General features: G+C 48.5%; 1 protein-coding gene across 6 annotated transcripts in view; it reads left to right on the plus strand.

The window, feature by feature from the left end:
- NCKAP5L (NCK associated protein 5 like) overlaps positions 1-20,607 on the plus strand; it is a 50,019-nt gene that overhangs the window by 12,717 nt on the left and 16,695 nt on the right. For 3 of the 6 annotated variants that reach the window (XM_073882018.1, XM_073882019.1, XM_025882855.2), the window contains exon 1: positions 17,608-17,765. The exons of 1 other annotated variant lie outside the window; for it this stretch is intronic. The gene's annotated coding sequence lies outside the window, so the exon portion shown is untranslated. Of the gene's footprint in view, positions 1-6,425; positions 6,534-17,607; positions 17,766-20,607 lie in introns of those variants that run through there. 2 more of the 6 variants (XM_025882854.2, XM_025882852.2) reach the window with 2 other exon arrangements.

The raw sequence follows: 20,607 nt of genomic DNA on the forward strand, positions 1-20,607 counted from the left end.
TTTCCCTCAAAGCACAGTTAAAATTCTTGAAAAAGTTTTAAATACTTTTTGCCTCCATTCCTACTTTGTACATCTTTCTCAACCCTTCAGAATTTGGTTTTGCCAAAGTCACCAATGTTGTGGCTAAAGTCAGCAGGTATGTCTCAGTCCTGATCCAACCTGACAGTAATATTGGGAACTTTTTTTTTTTTTTTGGAAACTCCTTGGGCTCTGGTGACAGCACTCAGCCAGTTGTCTTCCTCCTTCTCTAGAGACCCCTCTCTAATGTTGCTGTTCCTTAGGGTTCTGTTCCAGTCCCTCTTTCCTCGCATGATCTCCACTCCATTTTTTCAGTTACCATCTATGTTCTGATGTTCTCATGCCTCACAAATCTCTTATCTCTAGTCCAGATCTCTCTCCTAAGCTTCAGAATTACTTATCCAACAGCATTATTCATTAATACTTTCCAACCTTTTCCATATCATGGCACACATAAAGAATGATGGTATTTTCATGGCAACACACTTACCAAGACTGTTGTCTTTCCAAGGAAATTCGTGCTGCCCTGAGGGTTGAGAAAATATGCAGCACATCTATAACCTCTTCCTGGGGCACAACAGTTGGGAAGCTCTTACCTCTTGGATAGACATTTCCACTGGGACATCCTCCAGGCATTTCAATGTTAACATGTTTGGAAGTGAGCATATCATCTCCCAAAACTGCTCTTTCTCCAGTGCTTTCCATTTCATTGAGTGGCCCTACCATCCGCAGGTGACCTAGTCCAGAAGTCTTGCCTTAGCCCTCTGCTTCCCTCCCTTTCCAATCCCAAGACCTGCTGATTCTGCTACTCTTTATTTCTTGAGGTGATCTCCTCTCCATTACCACTATCACTTTCCTAGTCCAGAGCACATCATTTCCCATTTTTCCCCTCAATTACTACAAAAACTTTCTGTCTGTTCTCCGACTTCAGTCTTGCTCTCTAAACTGTTCTCCAGATTGCAACTACAGTAGTCTTTCTAAAATGCAATTCTGATTATGCCAACCCCCTGCTTAAAACCATTCAAAGGACTGATGTGAGCAGTGATCTACCGGTCACTCATCAGCACCATATGCACCGTTAGACTATGCTACCAAACTTTATTACTAGCAGCTTGTAGCAACAAGAGGCCTAAGAGACCTAGCTTGTTTTATAACACAGACAACTCAAGTAAAGAACAGTATGTGATGGGGTGCATAGGTGGCTTAGTCAGTTGAGCATCCAATTCTTGGTTTCAGCTCAGGTCATGATCCTCAGGGTCGTGAAATTGAGCCCCACGTCAGGCTCCGAGCTCAGCAAGGATTCTGCTTCAGATTTTCTCTCCCTCCCTCTCCCTCTGCCCCTCCTGCTCTGTCTCTAAAATAACTAAATAAATCTTAAAAAACAATACGTGATGAATGGTATATTACAAGGGTGGAAAACCAACTATGGGACTTCTGTATAATTTTTAATAATTTAAGTGAATAATACCACTGAGGAATTAAAGTGTCTTAAGCCCCATCATAGAAAGTGCTCATGGGGTAATAGTAGTTATACTTCTTAAACCTTCTATCAGTGAAAATGAAGGTTTATAAAGTATAGAGAATCTGCAAAATCTGAATGCCTAAATTTTCAGGTATACAAGAGCCTTTGAGTAAGGAGGGCAGATACTTGCTCTGAGAAGTGCAGATGTTCTGGCTGTGTTTTTTTAAAAAAGGGTAAACATCTAAGTGAAAAGTAAAAAAATCCAGATGGTCTGTTTATTTCCCAAAATTTAGTTATTTAGAAACATCCCCAAATAGTTAGAAATGCTTGGTGTACTATTAAGGTTTTTTTCCCTGTGCTTTTGGAATGCAGTAGATATAGGGAGTCTTACTGGATTTTTAAGCCCTGTGAGGAAAGGATCATGTCTAATTTTGGGTGTAAACCCATGACTAGTCCACTGATCCCGATTCAATAAATATTGGATGATTGAATGAATAAGAATTAATCACTGCTGCATGATTCCAAAAATGCCACTATCTATCATCAAGCTCCCTAAAGAGTCCATCAAAAAACTATTAGAATATGATGGCTTAGTCGGTTAAGCATCTTCCTTCAGCTCACGTCATGATCCAGGGGTCCTGGGATAGAGCCCCATGTCAGGATTCCTGCTCAGCAGGAAGCCTGCTTCTCTCTCTCCCTCTGTCTGCTGCTCCCCCTGCTTGTGCTCTCTCTCTCTCTCTCTATCTCTGTGTCAAATAAATAAAATCTTTAAACAAAAACAAAAAAACTATTAGAATAAATGACTAATAGGGGCACCTGGATGGCTCAGTCGGTTAAACGCCTGACTTCAGCTCTGGTCGTGTTCTCGGGGTCTTAGGATCAAGCCTAGTGTCTGGCTCCGTGCCCAGCGGGGAGTCTGCTTGTCCTTCTGCCTCTGCCCCTCCTCCACTTGTGCTCTCTGTCTCTCTCTCAAATAAATAAAATCTTAAAAAAAAAAAAGGATAAATGACTAATAAATTCAGTAAAGTTGCAGGATACACACTTAATATACAGAAACTGTTGTGTTTCTATATAATAACAAACTATCAGAGAAATTAAGAAAATAATCCCATTCACAATTACATCAAAAAATAAAATACCTAGAAATAAACCAAGGAAGCGAAAGACCTGTACTCTGAAAACTGTAACACATTGATGAAATTGAAGAAGACACAAATAAATGGAAAGATACACCCTGTTCATAGATCGGAAGAATTAATATTGTTAAAATGCTCATATTAGCCAAAGCAATCTACAGATTCAATGCAATCGCTATCAAAATACCAACGACATTGTTCACAGAAATAGAACAAATAATCCTAAAATTTGTATGGAACCACAAAATACCCTAAATAGCCAAACCAATCTTGAGAAAGAAGAACAAAGGTGGAGGCATCACAATCCCTGCTTACTGATTTCAAACTATACTGCAAAGCTATAGTAATCAAAACTGGCACAAAACAGATACAGAGGCCAATGGAACAGAATTGAGAACCGAGAAATAAATCCACACATATGTGATCAATTAATCTATAACAAGGCAAGAATATACAATAGGGAAAAGACCATCTCTTCAATAAATGGTGTGGGGAAATTGTGCAATTATAAGCAAAAGAATGAAACTGAACCCCTATCTTAATATTATACACAAAAATCAACTCAAAATGGATTAAAGGCTTGAATGTAAGACCTGAAACCATAAATGTCCTCAAAGAAAACAAGCAATGAGTTCCCTGACATCAGTCTTAGCAATATTGTTTTGAATCTGATTCCAACAGGCAAGGGCAACAAAAGCAAAAAAATAAACAAATGGGACTACAGCAAACTGAAAACCTTTTTGCACAGTGGAGCAAGCTCTCAAGAAAATAAGGCAACTTACTGAATGGAAGAAAATGTTTGCAAAGCATAAATGTGATAAGGGGCTGATTTCTAAAATATATAAAGAACAATAGCAAAAACAAAAAATCTGATTTCAAATTGGCAGAAGAGGGGCGATGGGGCAAAAAAAAATTTTTAAATGAGCAGATGGTCTGAGTAGACATTTTTCCAAAGACACACTAATGGCCAACAAGCACATGAAAAGATGCTTGATATCACCTAACCATCACGGAAATGCACATCAAAACCACAGTGAGATATCACCTCACAGAATGGCTATTATTAAAAAAATAAATAAAAATAAAAAGTGTTGGGGCGCCTGGGTGACTCAGTTAAGTGTCTACCTTTGGCTCAAGTCATGATCTCAGGGTCCTGGGACTGAGCCCCATATCGGGCTCCCCGCTCAGTGGGAAATTTGCTTGTCCTCTGCCTTTGCCCTTCCCCCTGCTCGTGCTCTCTCAAATAAATAAATAAAATCTTAAAAAATAAGTGTTGACAAGGATGAGGAGAAAAGCAAACACTTGTACAGTGTTGGTGAGAATGTAAATTGGTGCAGCCACTATGAAGAATAGTATGGAAGTTACTCAAAAAATTAAAAAGAACTACCATATGATGCAGCAATTCCACTCTGGGTTTTTATTCCAAGAAAACAACACCCCCATGTTCACTGCAGCATTCTTTACAATAGCCAAGATATGGAACAACCTATGTGTCCATCAATAAATGAGTGGGTAAATAAGATGTGTGTGTATGTATACATACATATATATAATACATATAATATACATACAATGGAATATTACTCAGCCATAAAACAGAATGCAATCTCGCTGTTTGCAGCAATATGGATGGACCTTGAGGATATTATGCTAAGTGAAATAAGTCAGAAAAAGACAAATACCCTATGATTTCACTTACATGTGGAATCTGAAAAACAAAACAAACGAAACCAGACATATAGATACAGAGAACAGACAGATGGTTGCCAGAAAAGAGGAGGGTAGGAGGGAGGCAAATGCATGAAGGGGATTAAGAGGTTTCAACTGCCAATTTTAAATAAGTCATGGGGACGTATTTTACAACATGGGGAATATGGTCAATAATACTGTGTTAACTTTGGTGACACATGGTAACTAGACTTATGGTGATCATTTTGCAATACAATGTACACCTGAAATGAATAGGATACTGTATTTCAATAATAATACTTCAATTTAAAAAAAAAATAAGATGAGCTTTCTCAGAAATGAAAACATGTTCACGAAGAGATTTGCACAAGAATATAACAGCCCCAAAACTGGAAACACCCAAATATACATCAACTGGAGAATGGATAAACAAATAGTGATATATTCATACAATGGAGTATTACTCAGTAATAAAAAAGAACAGATTCACATTAGTCAAAATCATTACTAAGCTAAAGAATATAGACCAAAAAAATGCATACCATTTGATTACACTTATGTGAAAGCCAAGAACAGACAAAACTGGTGATAGAACTCAGGAGGTTGCAGGCGGTGGGTGGTGGTAGGTGCAGGATAGTTAAATATAAAGGGGCATGAGGGAATTTTCAGGGGTCATGACTCACTATTGTTTTGGGTGTTACATAGGTATATATTATTGTTGAAATTCACCAAATAGAACACCGAAGATCTGCAACCAAAGGTGAAAGAGCTGGTGGGAATAACCATCATGACATCTTTTATGCTCCAGTAATAACTGATCTCGGGCACTCACTTCTATGCTCAAGAACCCAAAATGACTTCTTTATCACTTATCCCGTCATTCTGATCTTCTCCATACAAAACCTCCTCCACTAACTTACACTTCCCACCCAGCCAAGGTGATCTGCTCACTGTCCCAGGCAGCTAGCTAATTTGCTCTTTCCTACCTGAGTCTCTTTGTGTCCTTACCCTGCCTGAATCTATTCAAGTTCTCTCTGCCCTTCAAATCCCATTCTAAATTAGGGAGAGTCCTTCAGAGAGAAACTCTTGATTAATCCTAGCCAATTTGAGCACCCCAAGATCCCTCAGCTTTTATGTTCCTTTATTGGACTAATATGATGCGTTAATACATTCCGTGTACACAACAGAAGCGATTTTAATAAAATGGGCAGAGACAGTGACTAGGGATCCCTTTGTATATTTCCTGCAGAACCCCAACCTACATTAGCGGGCCAGTCACTACCATGCATATTGTGAAGACTATACGGTATCCGGACAAGGGCAAATAGATATTTAATCAAGGACCATTGAGAATGGTACTGAAGGGAGCTCTGAGACCCTGGAGGGGCCTAGGTGGGCAGTTTGCTTTTCTTCTTTTAAGCACGCGGTTAGTTAAACAGGGCAGGCACTCGTTCCCATCAAGACAGCAAGTGGCTGAGAACAAGGTTCTATCTTTTTTCTGCTCAGCCTTACCTCCTCCAGTGAGGAAACGACCAGCACTACTCTGAAAGCAGCGGAGCCTGTTCCTAGCGCCCAGCTTTCCACATTACTGGGAGGACCCAATCCCGATCCGGAGGTGGAAAAGTGAGGAGGGAGCATTTAAGGCCAAGGAGGCACTCAAGCGTCTTCCCATGGATTTACACCCAACACGTAAGCAGGAAGGCAAATTACAAACACCAACGCTCACAACCACACATACACGTGCACGCCCAGCCCCACAGAAGCAGACGCGCATGCCCGTGGCTCCGCGCGCACCTACTTAGTTTTCTCTGCTATAGATGCCCCTCATTGCACCCCCGCTCGGCCCAGCGCGGCTTCTCCTACCCCGGCACTGGGGAGGTTTACCAAGCCGGACCCGACCGGGCCCGAGGAGAGTGTTTCTCTATTGGGGGAGGGGAGCTCCTTCCCACCGGAGCGGAAGCAGTGCTCTCCGGACGGGCGGACTTAGCTCTTGTCCTGGGAACATCTGGAGGGGGCTGGGAGGGGCGCGCATCCAAGAAGAACGTGGATTGGCTGCGCGGAAGGAGGGAGGCGGGGTCTGGGCGAGGGGCGGGGCTCACTGGCCCCTTTAAAGCCTTGACATCAAGAGGCGGCCCCAGCACCCCCCTTCTTCTGCCCCCCGCCCCCGAGCCGCGGCCATGGACCCGGCGGATCTGGCCTGCCCTGGCCCAGCTCAACACCTGATTTCGGTGAGTTCCAGGCCTACTTGGGAATTAAAGGGCGGCGAGTGGAGGGTCTGCAAGCTGTGGGCTGGGGGTGGGCGGTTTGAAGGGTAAGACTCTCGTGGCAGCCTTGGGTCGGAGGGGGCGGCGCGCCTTCCTGCCCGGACCTCGCTGCCTGCCCCTCCCTCCCGCCGCACTGTCCCCAGCGGGGGTGGGGGGGTGGGGGTCCGGCTGCTACTCTGTCCACCCCCACCCCACCCCCTCCCGCCCCCCGCGCCCTCCTCGCGCACACTCCATGGCCCCGGAAGGGAAACTTTCGGGACAGGGGGATGTTCCGGGGGCCGGTCTCCCTCCCTCTTTGAAAGCACTGACCTTGCCCCAGCTGCGCACCCCACCCCACCCGCATCCCACCGTCCGGGTGCCGCTTAGCGGTGCAGGGTTGTTGCGCAGGGCGGGGGGGGAGGGTGGTGGAGGGAGGCTCTCCCCAAAGCGCAGGCGCGGAGACGAGCCCTGGGCTCCTCTTCGCCCTCCTTGCAGTCCCCGTGGCCTGGGGCGGTAGGGCGTGGGGAAGATGGGGAGAGGCGGAGAGATCAGGGTCTCTATGAACAATCCTTCGGTGGCTTTGAGGGGCTGCGGGAAGGACGGAGGCGGGGGGCCAGCAGGCTGAACACTAAAGAGAGGCTGAGGGAGGGAGAAGGGCTGGGCAGGGTGTGGGGCCAGGGCAGCGCCTGCAGAAAAGGCTCTCTGGGTCCTGGCTGCGGTGCCAGAAGAATGCAGAGAATTTATCTGTGCCCGACACTCCCCTGGCCTAGGCCGACTAGAAAATCGGCTCACCGAACCCCAGCCCCCTTCTTCTTATTCTGGGCTCAAGCTCTCAGGTCTCCAGCCCTGGCACTGCCCCAAGGGCACGGAGGTCCCTCGCCTCCCGCGGGCCTGGTTTTCCAGACTCTCAGCGCTGTCCACCCAGCCAGCCAGCTGCTGCTTAAACGCTCGCCTTTTTGAGGAACCAGGGGTCTTAGACTGACGGCAGATCCCTCTCATTCCCTCCCAGCCGCTCTCTCCCTCGCCTTGGGTCCTCCTGCCTAAGCGCAGCTGTCTGCCAGAGGCCGCGGCTGGAGGCAGATGCCTGGGACAGGGATGGTACTGGGAGACAGTGGCCACCCGTTCTGTGGTCTGTACTCAATGGGGAAAATGAACCCAGCCTAGTTGCCTTGTTGCAGACCCTGTCTTGCAAGACCCCTTATCTTTCAAGAAGGGAGACACAAAATTCACTACTCATATTGGTTCCTTGTCTTTCTAGGAACAGCCTAGCTTTAGCGGGTTTCCTACTTCAGAGAAACATGTGTATTCCTGTCTGGGGAGAGATAGTCGCACATAGTTCAACTTTGTTTTCAAAGTCTGTGGTCTGTGCATGAGGTGGCTCAGGCCCTCCAGCATCTTTATTCAGCTTAGGGCTTTGGAACAGAGTGGGAACCTGGGGAGGCAGATGGCCTGGGTTGCAGGGAAGAAGGCTGTTCCACAATAGGCAGAAACCAGTGTATATGAGGACCAAGCTGCTGTCACTGTGGACTGGGAGTCAGAAGCACTGGTCCCTGCTCTTCCCAGTTTGCTGAGTGACTTTGGCCCAGACAGTCTGCCTCTCTGGGGCTCTTTTCGCTCATCTGTAAAATTCAGCAGTTGGACTGGAAAGCTCTAACATTCCCTTTCACTTGTTGACCTTGTGTGGTTCCATTGATAAGTGACTCTGAAAGGGAGAAAGGTCCCCTGGCTGGGTGACTTAGTTTGAGGAGGTAGGTGTTGGCTGATACAGTTACCCAAGCCACAGTTACCCAAGGTTGCAGGGATGCAGACTCCCTTATTCTCCTACGACTAGCCATTGTCTTGCTCACCGCTGTTGGCTTGGGGTGTGAACTCTTGCTGGCTGGGGTTTGGCCCACCCATCAAGGCCTCTGCTGAGATATCCTGGCAGGCCAGTCTTTGAGTTGGGCCTTTGGGGAGGAGTTGAGAGAAGGGTAGGCAGCCAAGGGCCAGCCGGGTAAGCAGATTCCCAGGAGACAGTTTGCATCTCAGCTGTTGGGACTTGTTTTAGGATCTGAGCCAGGGAGCACAGTACATTCATCCGCCCTCCTATGGGAGGAGGATGAGAGCCCCGCTGCTGTTGCCCATCTCCCTCCCTGGCCCTCCTCACTTCACCTGTGCACTCACAGCCCCCAGGCCCCAGGCAGTGGGCTTAAGGAGTTTTCCCTGCTGCCCTCACCCAGCCCAGCCAGCCTCCTGGGCCCTTCCACGGCACCCTGGCAGCAGGGAGAAACTGCCCCAGCCCCACCTTTCCCGGCCTCCTTCCCTTCTGGGGGTATGGTTTCTCAGGAGTCAGGCTCTCCAGGTTGGGACTTGCTCTCTAGCCTAAGAGCCAAAGGCCTTCACGTTTCCTTGTTTGTTTTCATCCTTGATCTCCCAGGTGCCAGGGGGGATGTTAGAGGAGGTGGTGGTTAGAGAGGCTGTGGGATTGGTTGGACGTGGGGACACATTGTCTGCATTGCTTTTCCCTGTGCTAGCTCCCCTGGGCCTGGGGAGCCCCCTTCCCTGGGCCCTGCTGCCCACGGACTGAAGCTGCAGCAGGAGGCATTTAGGTTAGACCCCAAGGAAACCTTCCTCACTGCGAGGAGCCTCTGGAATGGAAAATGGAAGCTCCCAGCGAGGTCAGTTTCCAGTCCCTGTCAGAGTGAGGGATGCGGCTGTTGCTAGGCAGAGGCTGCTCTTTCCTCCTGGGGTGTGGCTCTGAGGCTGGCCAGCTGGAGTCCCCGTTGGAAGCAGGAGGAGAAAGGACCCTTGCCCAGTAGCCGAAGAGGGGACCCCAGCCCCATCGGCTCTGGGTCACCAGAACTGCATCTCTTAGAACAAACGCCACTTCTCGCCCTGCTTCCCTCAGCTCCTCCCCCAATTCACACCACTACCACGGTCTGCTTTGACAGGCCTCGCCCGAACCTGGCAGGCGCCTCCAGCCCCAGTCTGGCTGCGCTAATGGACTGATTGGATTTTCTATACTTGGAGTTTGGGATTTCTGACTGAACATGCAAATTTATGTAAATCAATCTGGGATCTGCCACCACATCAAAACAACATAGAGTCATAGGCTGGAAGGAATCCTAGAGACATCTAGTCCAACGCCCTCGTGTTAAAAATGGGGAAACTGAAGTCCAGAGGGGGAAGTGATTCATACAATGATGAGTGTCAATGGCCAGGCTCCTGACTCTGATCTGGTGTGTTACATGGTCTCCCTCTGCCTTAATTTCTCGGGCATGAAGGGCCTGGCCGAATTTAAAGCAGAAAGGGCAGTTCTGGGACCTGAGACTGTGGAGAGCTGGACCCTTGGAGGGTCAGAGTGTTATCTCAGGGCCTCCCCAGGGGCTCTGGTCAGATCTAACATGCTGAAGAAAAATAACTTCAGATCCCTTCGAACAACACCCTTGTTTTTCCCCAGGCCCTGCCCTGGAAGGTTGGAGGACAAGGTCATTGGTTGCTGCCTGGCTTGGGCCTTGTGGTTTTCCCAGAGCTGAGATTGTGTCTGTTCCGGCACCTCTCACAGTACCAGGCACACAGTAGGCTATGGGTGGCTCTGCACAGGCAGTGCCTCTGTCTTTACCCTCCCATCCTCATGTGAGTCTCCGCTGCTTCCCTCCATGGCCGGGGTGGGAAAAGATCGTTAGTCTTCTGTGACTTTTTGCCTCTCCTCCCCTGCCCTTGCTATAAGAAGGATCTCATTTTTTTGAGATCAGTGCCAAAGTTGGAAGGGGGCTACAGAGATGGACTTGGGTCCCTAAGAAGTAGTCTCCCCACTTCTTGACATGTTTCTGATTTGATACACACACACACACACACACACACACACACACGCTCAGCTGTAAGATGCCCCCTGTTCCCGCTTCAGAGATGGTGCCTGTGGCGTGGGGCTGTTTGGAAGGCTGAGCCCTCACTTACCCCATGGTGCTTGCGTGTGTTGCAGAGATGGTGGAGATGCTCAGAGCAGCTGTTGGCCCGCCTTGTAGCACTTTGGCAGAGTAAGTGTATGGGCTCAAGATCAGAGGCCCTGACTCCCAGCCAAGGCCACCACCAGGCCCTGCTGCAGCCTGGGGAGGGGGCTTGGACACATCTGGGGTCTTCCTCACCTTTATCCCAAACCCAGGCCCCGCTGACTCTGAAAGGAGAGGCCCCCCCTGCCCCCTCCCCCCACCTTCTTCAACATCTTCCCAAAACACAGCAGGTACAGAGCCAGCACTGCCCATCGGCCCTCAGCTCCTATATCCTTAGTTCCTTGTGAGGGGAAATCCTTCCTGCGCCTCAGTTTCCCAGCCTGTGCTGATGGATTAATAACACATCATCACTGGGGTGTGGCACCTGTTAAGTAATTGCCATTCTCCCAACTCTGGGAGTTACATGGATGAAAGAGGCCTGAGGAGGCCAGGCTGTTATTAAGGTGAATTATCACTGCTATTATTACTGATTTCTTTTTTTTTATTTTTTTTATTTTTTTAAAAGATTTTATTTATTTAATCATGAGAGACAGAGAGAGAGAGAGAGAGGCAGAGGAAGAAGCAGGCTCCCAAGGAGCAGGGAGCCTGATGTGGGACTCGATCCCAGGACCCTGGGATCATGACCTGAGCCGAAGGCAAACGCTTAACCATCTAAGCCACCCAGGCACCCTATTATTACTGATTTCTAAAAGTCGAGCACCCCCAGAGAAGAGCCCAGTCAGGCACAGCTCCCTGGATCCTTATGGCGGTCCTTGAGCTCTGGGAGTTCTCTGGTACTCACTAGGCTTTTAAAAATATCTATATCTGTATCTGTAGAGATATTTTAAAAGGAGAGACGACCCCATTCTGCTTCTCATGCTGATGCCTGCAAGGCTTGAGTGGTGGTGGGTGCTGCTTGGGCCACTGGTCTGCAGTTCCCATTCTCGTGCAGGGCTTGAAACTGTCCCTCCCCGCTGACCCTCTGGGTAGAAGAATGATGAGGTTTTTCCTAGATGGGACTGTGAGGGGCCCCAGAACTCCTGGGGTGTGGCCCTAGGGTTCTCAGCAGTCGTTCCTATGGGCTGATTCATTTCACCCTCGGCTGGCTTGATGTGGGGGCTGTAATTGGTCCTTTTGTGTGAGGATCTGTTGAGACACCCCCAGAACCTGCCCGCAGCAGCTGCAGGGACCTCCAGGTGTCCTTTACCCCAACTTACTCCCACCTGCCCCAAACTCTTCCCCTTGCCCAACCACCCACCTCTGCCCCTGCCCCTTGGGATCTAGAATGAACCCAGTTCTTACCCAGGAGGAAGTGGCCCTGACCAACTTCCGAACAGTTTGGTGCTCCCATGCCACACCACAGGCTAGGGGTGGCAGGGCCTCTCTCCTAGCCCAGGGAGAAAGGGAGTGAAGACTAGTGTCCTTTGGCCAGAGTCCCCACACTCATCTAGCCAGACCTCCTCACCTCTCCCTTGTCCCAAGGGCCGGTCCCTACTTCCTAATATGGGAAGAGAATAGATAGCCCCAGCTGGGAGGGCCTTTAGAAATCACCTGGGCAGGTGGTTGTTCCTGCCAAGATTTTTTTTTTCAAAGTTTTATATTTTAGGTTTTCACTAGCATTTTTAAAAATATAGTCCAAAAATCAAAATGGTACAAAAAGGTGTATGTTGAGAAATTGTGCTCCTACCTTCACCCCCTTTTCTCTCCGCAGATAATCAGTTACCAGTTTCTTACATATCCCTCAAGAATGTCTTTACACAAAACAAATACAAATGTCTATCCTTATTTTTCTCCCTTATCCAAAAGATAGCAGATAGCATACACTGTCTTCATCTGTTAGCTGTTGGCAGTGTCTGGGTGTGCGTGGATTTCTCCTGCCACCTGGCAGTTCTCTGGTTTCTGGTCTTTACTGCCCACCCCAGGGTCACCCAGTCGATCCCAGGCTATGAGCAGGGTTTGTTCACCTTCGTATACTGAACTTCATTGAGATGCCAAGGATTAGGCCCAAACCAGCCTCTGAGGCATTCTCAGCAGTTACTGTGGGCGAGGTGTAGTGCTAGACCCTGGGGGTACAGTGCTGATCCCAAAAGTCTACCCTAATCAAATAATTCAGCAGTTGTAGAACCACAGCTGCAACGCAGGCTACCAAGAAAGGGCATATACCATAAGAGCAAGTAATCAGAGGCCCTGGGCCGCCTTGGTGTACGCAGGAGTGTGCATGTCCTGGGGGGGGCACATGGCAGGGCACGGCGTGAAGCTGGGGGCAGGAGGCTGGGGGCCAGGACTGTAAATATAGTGCCACGTGACCTGGAAAGCTGCGTTTTTCAACTTGACTTCTGTGGCTTCTCTTCTCCCCCCTCTCCCAGTCTGTGGGATGTCCTGGGCCCCTTGAGTTTTATTATGTCCAAGACAAGAACCCCTCTTCTCTGCCAGATGGTGCTGCTAATGCCTCCTCCCCACCCCCACCCCACTGCCTTGTCTCCCCAGCTCTAGGCCTGCAGGCTCCTGAAGCTGGAGCCTTCCTTTCCCCTGTAGGCCGAAGGGAAGTTGGGGGGTGTTTGCTTCTCACTTCCTCTCTAGACGGCACCTCACTTCCTGTCCCTGGGACCAGGAGAAGGCTTAAGCTCTCGGCTTTGCTGACCCTTCCTCTCCCTACTCCCCACCCCCCTGCTTTCCTGGAAGCCCGTCGGCCCTGTAGGAGAAAGGCAGAATCCAAACCAAGGGCTTCTCCCTAAAAGCCCTGCCGAGCTCCTCACCTTCAACCCCCTACCCCAGCTGCAATCCCTTTCCAGACATGATCTCATCCTTCTATGCCCTGCAGGAAAAGTCAGAGAGAGTTCACCCCACTTTACGGATAGGAAAACTGAGTCCCAGAAGGGGACTCAGGGTCACTCAGTGCAGCCCAGCCAGAACCGGAATCCAGAAAGCCTCACTCCCACTTGTGGGCACAAGTAAGAGCAGAGTCCAGTGAGGGCTTGTGGGTGAGCCAGAGCTACTTTCTGTTCCCATTGAAGGCTACTTACTTCTTGCCCGAGCTGGCAGCTTAGGAAGTCACCTCTGGGCTCTGGCCAAATGGCACCTACTGAGTCAACACTGAAGCTGCCCAGACCTGGAAGGCACTTGGCCGGCCAGAGCCTGTTCCCTTTGAAGAAAGAGGCCAGGATAGGAACCTGAGGGAGTGAGCCCCGGAGGCTGAGGCTGGGGGCTGGGAAGGTGTAGCCTACAGGTGCAGCCTGAGAACCAACAGGCTGTGTGGCCTCCCAGGCCCTCTTCCTCTTGGATCTGAGAACAGAGAGCTGACGTTCCAGTAGTCAACTCAGCAGTCGCCTCCACGACGGCCTCCAGGAGCCTCTCTGCCTCAGCTCTTCCTGTGGGATCCAGCTCGTGTCTCCGGTTACACCCTGGGTGTTGAAAATATGCTGACTCTGCTATTGGGTCGGGAGATAGGAGAGGAGTTAGTAACTGGCATGGGCCAGGGGACCAGGAAACACTCCCCTTCAAATGCCCTCCAGTCCAGCTGCACTGCGTTTCCATACACACCCCGAGATTTGTGCCTCCTTCTGTTTCTGCCTGCCTTTTGCCTAGAAGGACCCCCTTGCCGTTTCCTTGCACCTAAACCCCACTGGTCTACAAAGTCTCCGTTCCCTTGATGCCTTGCATTCTGAAAAACTGTTGCAGCTGCAGCTTAATATTTCTCTCCTGATTTTTAAAGTTCTCCAAATGACTTCTCTTGTGGCACATCCTCCACAGTATGGCTCTTACCTGCATGTATCACATCCCCTACTAGATTGAAAGCCCCAAGAAGTCAGAAGAGCTGAGCCATCTCTGAATTGCCCCCAGTCCCCAGCCTTGGTCCTCCTCCCGAGTGATCTTTTGGGAAGTATCTGCAGAATGAATAGCTTAGTCCCATTGGCCAGAAGGAGTCACCAGGCCCAGGAGTGGGTTGAGGGCTTGGATAAGGTCTTATCAACATTAGGGACAAAACTGAAAATGTCCCTTGCTCACCTCTCCGCATGGTTTGGCCTCAGAGCCATTTGGGCAGGGGACAGTTGGGGGTCTTTACGAGAAGCTGAGGAGTCCACCATCCCTTCTTTGTGGTCTTACTCTGTCTGGAAGGAAAGGAGATGACCAGGGTCAGGGCTTCACTGCAGGAGTGTGGAGGAGCACAGAAATGCAGGCAGGGCTCTTCCTCAGGGAGCTCCCCTTCCAAGGGCACAGGAAGTCCCCTCTTCCTCACGGGGGAGGACTAGAGAACAGGATGTGTTACCGTTGGAAATACCGCTCCTGCAGGAGGTGCTTCAAGAAGCCACGTCTGTTCCGTTCAGGGCAGCTTTGCAGGAGAATTGCTGGGCGGGGGAGGCGCTGGGCTTCAGTGCTGCGTGGAGGGCTTTGGTCTGTCCCCAAAGCAGAGGTCATGGGAAGGTTTGAGGCTGTAGGGACACAATCGGAGGTACAGTTTTAGAAAGAGGACTGCTCTGGTGGAGCTCCTTGGAAAAGTGATTGTGGCAGGGAAAATATAAGATTAGTCTGGAACATCTTATGGTGCCAGGAAGCAAGCAGATGTTCAAAAGTAAATACATTTTTTTTTTAAGATTTTATTTATTTCAGACAGAGAACGTGTGTGCCTGAGCAGGGGCGGGGGTGGGGGGGTGGGGAGGGGCAGAGGGAGAAGGAGCCGGATGCGGGGCTCGATCCCAGGACCCAAGGATCATGACCTGAGCCGAAGGCAGACGCCCAACCGACTGAGCCACCCAGGCGCCCCGTAAATAAATTTTTTTAAATGGAGGCATGTGGAAAGCGGAGGAACCGACCTGAAAGAGTTCTCAATGATCAAAGCTGGAATTTAAGCAATGAAATAGGTGATGATAATATTGGATTCTAATCCAAAGAATAAAATATCTATGAGTTCATGCTAATATAGATATGTAATTAAGTAAATCAGTGGCAGTGAAGGGACAGCTCTTCCTTACAGAAAATTTCTAATTAATAAATGTATAAGGAATGAGGGAAATCAAAAATTATCATTAGAACACTACAGTAATTGCTGTAAGCAAGATCCACTGATGAATCCTAAAATTAGCAGGTGAAAATTGAAGCAGAAACAGGGTATTTGCGTGGTCACAAAGTATTGCCCCGCAAACTGGTTACTAATGACAAAAGGAAAAATAGTAACTTTACAGATAAACAGATAAACCCACTAGATACCACCTAACTAGGTGCTCAAGGTTAACGTCACCAGTCATAAGACATCTCAACATTATACCCCCTGATAAAATGCACTGAAAAGGGCACATCACCTCTGTGGTATTCTTTCCAAAAATTCATAACCTCAGTCTAATTGGAGAAAACATCAAAGAAACCCCAGTAAGGGAATCCTCTCCAAAATACTGACCTGATCAGTTCCCTTCCAGAATGTCAAGGTCATGAAAGACTACTGAGGAACTATCATGAATCATAGGAAAATAAGGAGATTTGGTGATTAAGTACAATGTGGGATCATGGATTCGATGTTGGAATAGAACGTCAGTGGAAAAACTGGGAAGATCCAAATAAAGTCTGGGTTTGGGTTTTTTTTTTTTTTTAATTGTTCTTCTAAAGAAAGTTGTAGAACAGTGAGAACATTGCTGTGTCTTTTTTTTTTAAGTGTGTGTATGTGTATACACAGCCATACAAAGTTTTAAAATACACACAGAAGTAGAGGTGCAAGATGGCTGGGGGGGGAGGAGCATCCTAGACCAGGGAAAAGTCATCTAGGAGAGGGTGGTCACCATCAGGAAAGTGAAAAGACAAGCTATGGAATAGGAGAAAATATTTGCAAGTCATATACCTTATAAGAGACTTGTATTCAAAATATATAAAAAGTCCTTATAACTTTATTTAAAAAAAAACCCCACATAATCCAATTAAAAATGGGAGAAGGATCTAATAGACGTTCCTCCAGGGAAGATACACAAATGGCCAATAAGCACGTGAAAAGGTGCTCAACATCCTTAAATAGGGAAATATAAATCATTACCATCATGAGGGATCACTTCACACTTACTCCGGTGACTAGAATCCGAAAATCAGACAGTAACCAGTGGTGAGGATATAGAGAAATGGAAACCCTCATACACTCTCGGTGGGACTAAAATGGTGCCTTTGCTTTAAAGATTTTATTTATTTATTTATTTATTTGAGAGAGAGAGAGAGAGAGAGAGCATGAGAGGGGGGAGGGTCAGAGGGAGAAGCAGACTCCCTGCTCAGCAGGGAGCCTGATGTGGGACTCGATCCCGGGACTCCAGGATCATGACCTGAGCCGAAGGCTGTCGCTTAACCAACTGAGCCACCCAGGCGCCCGGTGCCTTTGCTTTAAAAACAATTCGGCAGTTCCTCCAAAAGGTAAACCTAAAGTGACCATGTGATCCAGCAAGTCTACTCCGAGGTATATACCCAAGAGAAGTGACTACATCCACACAAAAACTTGCACACAAATGCTCACGGCAGCATTGTTCATGAGAGCCAAAAAGTGGAAACAGTCCAAATGTCCATCAACAGATGAAGAGATAAACTGGTGGCACATCAGTTATTTATCAGAATACTATTTGGCCGTAAAAAAAGGTGTAATTGGGGCGCCTGAGTGGCTCAGTCGTTAATCATGATCATGATCATGATCAGGTCATGATCCCAGGGTCCTGGGATCCAGTCCCTTATCGGGCTCCCTGCTCAGCGGGAAGCCTACTTCTCCCTCTCCCACTCCCCCTGCTTGTGTTCCTGCTCCTGCTGTGTCTCTCTCTCTCTGTCAAATAAATAAATAAAATCTTAAAAAAAAAAAAAGGAACATAGTGCTGATCCGCACTTCAACATGGATGAGCCTTGCAGATGTGATGCAAGTGACAGAAGCCAGTCATGAAGACCACCTGTTCTATGAGTCCATTCATATGAAATGTCCAGAATAGGGAAATCTGTAGACAGAAAACAAATTAGTTCAGGGGTGAGGGGGTGCTAATTAAAGGGTAATGAAAATGTTCTGCAGTTGTCACAATGGCATAGATCTGTGACTGCACTATGAACCACTGGATTGCACACTTTAAATGGGTGAGTCATAGGGGATGTGAACTATGTCTTGAAGCTTAAAAAAGTCCAGGAGGAAGTGGCCACCAGAGGCGCTTCTGCCTGAGAAGGTGACAGGGATGGAAAAATCTTGTTTGGATTTAGCATTGTGGCAGTTAACTGCTGACTTTGGACCAGGTTGAGGAAGGAGTGAGAAGTGAGGATGGGTGTTTTGTTTTGTTTTAGAAGTTTGGCTTGGAAGGGCAAAAGAGGGCACAGTCTGGGGAAATGTCAGGGGGAAATTATTTTTTAGATGAAAGACACCTGAGAAGCTTTAAAGGCTGATGGGAAAGGTCGCTTCAGGAGGTCATTACTGAAGACCTAAGTGGGAATGGGCCGGGGCAGGAGGGACTGCCCTTGCCTGGGAAGTCGGCAGCCCCTCTGCTATACCGGGAGGACATGGGGAGAGGGGGAGGTGCAAGGGTTCTGATGGGAGGACGCGGGCAGATTTGAGGGGTTTTCCCTCTGCTGGCTTTAATCCTCTGGGGGAAGGAGGGCAGGCAACTTGAGAAGAGTGGAGTGGGTGTGAAGTAGCCCTTAGAGGGTAAGAGTGCAACTCTAACAGTAAACCGCAGTGTTGATGGCTTTCCTTTGGTGAGGAGAGAATAAGAAACAGTGTGAGCAAAAGCCTGAGGACAGAAGTGAGTGTCAAGTCTCATCCTGTGCTATCCCCAACATCTAGACTCTGTGGGAAAAAAAGCATTGACCTAGAAGGCTCAAGTCAAGGAATCCCGGGGATCTTCTAGAATTGTACCATCTAGTACAGTAGCCACAAGCTGCATGTGGTTATTGAAATTTAAAATTCATTTTCCTCGGTTGAACTAGCTACATTTTTTTTCCTAAGGTTTAATTTAATTTATTTATTTGAGAGAGAGAAAGCATGTGAGAGCATGAATGTGGGGGCAGGGCAGAGGGCAAGGGAGAAGCAGGCTTCCCGCTGATGCGGGGCTCGATCCCAGGACGCTGGGATCATGACCTGAGCCAAAGGCAAACGCTTAACGACTGAGCCACCCAGGCGCCCCCATCCTGAACTAGTTTTATTTCAAGGGCTCAATAGCCACATGTAGCTAGTGGCTACCATATTGGACAGCACAGAAAAAACATTTCATCGTCACAGAATGTTCTACTGGACAACACTTCTAGAAAAGTGATTCTCAAACTATTTTGGCCTGAGGACCCCTCCAACCTCTTAAAAATTGAGGACCCCCAAAGAGCTTTGGTTTATATAGGTTATACCTTTTGACACTTACTGTCATGTAAATTAGAACTGAGAGTTTTAAACATTTAATTAACTTAGAATAATAATAAACCTATTATATGTTAACATATTTTATGAAAAATAACTATATATTTTCCAGGACAAAAAAAAAACAGTGAAAAGAATGGCATGTATGTTCTTGCATATATGTCATGTCTGACTTAATAAAAGTCATCTGGATTCTCATATCTGCTTCTGTATCCAGTCTGTTGTGATATCACATATCATGTAGTCTCTGGAAAATGCCACTATAGACTCACGAGAGAATGAGAGTTAAAAAAGCAAATAATGTCTTAGTAGTATTATGAAAATAGTTTCAACTCTGTGAATTCCTTGGATGAACGTCAGGGTTCCTGGACCGTATTTTGAGAACCACTGTTGTAGAACAGCCTGCATTTGGCACCAAGGAACTTGGCCTCAAGAGATTGAGTGATTTGCCTAAAGCCACACAGCGAGTAAATTGTAGTGTTGGGACTAGACTCTAAATCTGCCTTCTGGCTGGAATGAGCCCAGCTAGGCTTTGGTGAGTGGGGACTAGGTTTCGTGGCTGTGGAGCCCCTGGCCATGTGGCCCTATAAATAAACCCATTGTGTCTGTGTCTGAGCCCCTTCCCTCTCCCCACCTCCAGCAGCTGCTTTTTTTTGTCGTTGGGTTATGCTGTGGACAGGGAGCATCAAGGAGCTGGGAGAGGGGAGGTAAGGGGTGTTGGAGCCTGTAAGACTTTGGGGCTCAACGCGACTGCCCTTCCTCCTGCCTACCTGGAGGGACAGGGGACTGATCCTCCTGTGGGGTCAGAAAGAACCCACACTAAGGAATGGAGGTTCTTGCAGTGCCTGTGAAGAGGAAGTTGGAAGGGGCCGCAGGGGCCCCTTCCCCATGGACACATGCCTCTCAGTAGGGCTATTGTGTCTTAGGGCCAGTTGTCAGGAGGAGGGAAGGAAATTCTTGTCTGTCCTCTTTCCCTGGGGCGGGGCGGGGGGGGGGGAGGCCAGTTGGAATTCCTATGGCTAAACGATGCTTTGGGCAGGGATTAAGGTGGCTGCTTTCAGGCCACGGATGCCCTGGGGCACCAGTCCCTTTATTCCCTTGCCACACCCACAGCAGCCCCAGGCTGGGGCTGATACGGTCAGAAAAGACTTTGCAATGGGTGCAGAAGTTGCTGTTTACAAGTGGACTCTTGGGTGTGACGAGGATTCCAGAAAGCAGCTGGGGGATGGGGGGAGCGGCGGGGAGGGGGGGGGGCGCGGGTAACGGTTGTTGTTACGGATGATTCTGTTATTAAAGTGAGCTTCTCCATCTCTGCCTTCCCACAGCTGCCCTCCCTCCCCCACCTCCTGGTCCCTGGCTTCTGTCCCTAGAGGACTCTGGGGGGAACAGCTGGTGAGTGAGGGGCTCATGGGGCCCAGAGCCCTTGGCTAAGGGCCGGGATGAGGGAGCGCAGAAGACAGGCTTACTGCCACCTCTCTAGTCCCTTCCTCCCAGGCCTAGGCTTGGAGTTCAGGGAGGGGTCTTGCCTGTGCCCTGGCTGGGCGGAGGGTGGGCACTGTAGACCTTACTCCTTCGCTCTGGCCAATTGAAAGGCCGGGACAGTCAACTCTCTTTTGGGGGCCCTGTGACTGACTGGGCTGAAGAGACAGAGTCACCAGATTCACTCAGTGATCAGGCTGAGCCAGCCGCGTCCCCAGGTTACCCAGAGCCCCCTGAGCAGCTGTTCCCCTTTCCCTGTCCCTGGTTGCTGCCA

This window comes from Callorhinus ursinus, unplaced genomic scaffold (assembly GCF_003265705.2).
Source record: "Callorhinus ursinus isolate GAN/ISIS: 27379988/994484 unplaced genomic scaffold, GSC_fseal_2.0 scaffold44, whole genome shotgun sequence".
Classification (NCBI taxonomy): Eukaryota; Metazoa; Chordata; class Mammalia; order Carnivora; family Otariidae; genus Callorhinus; species Callorhinus ursinus.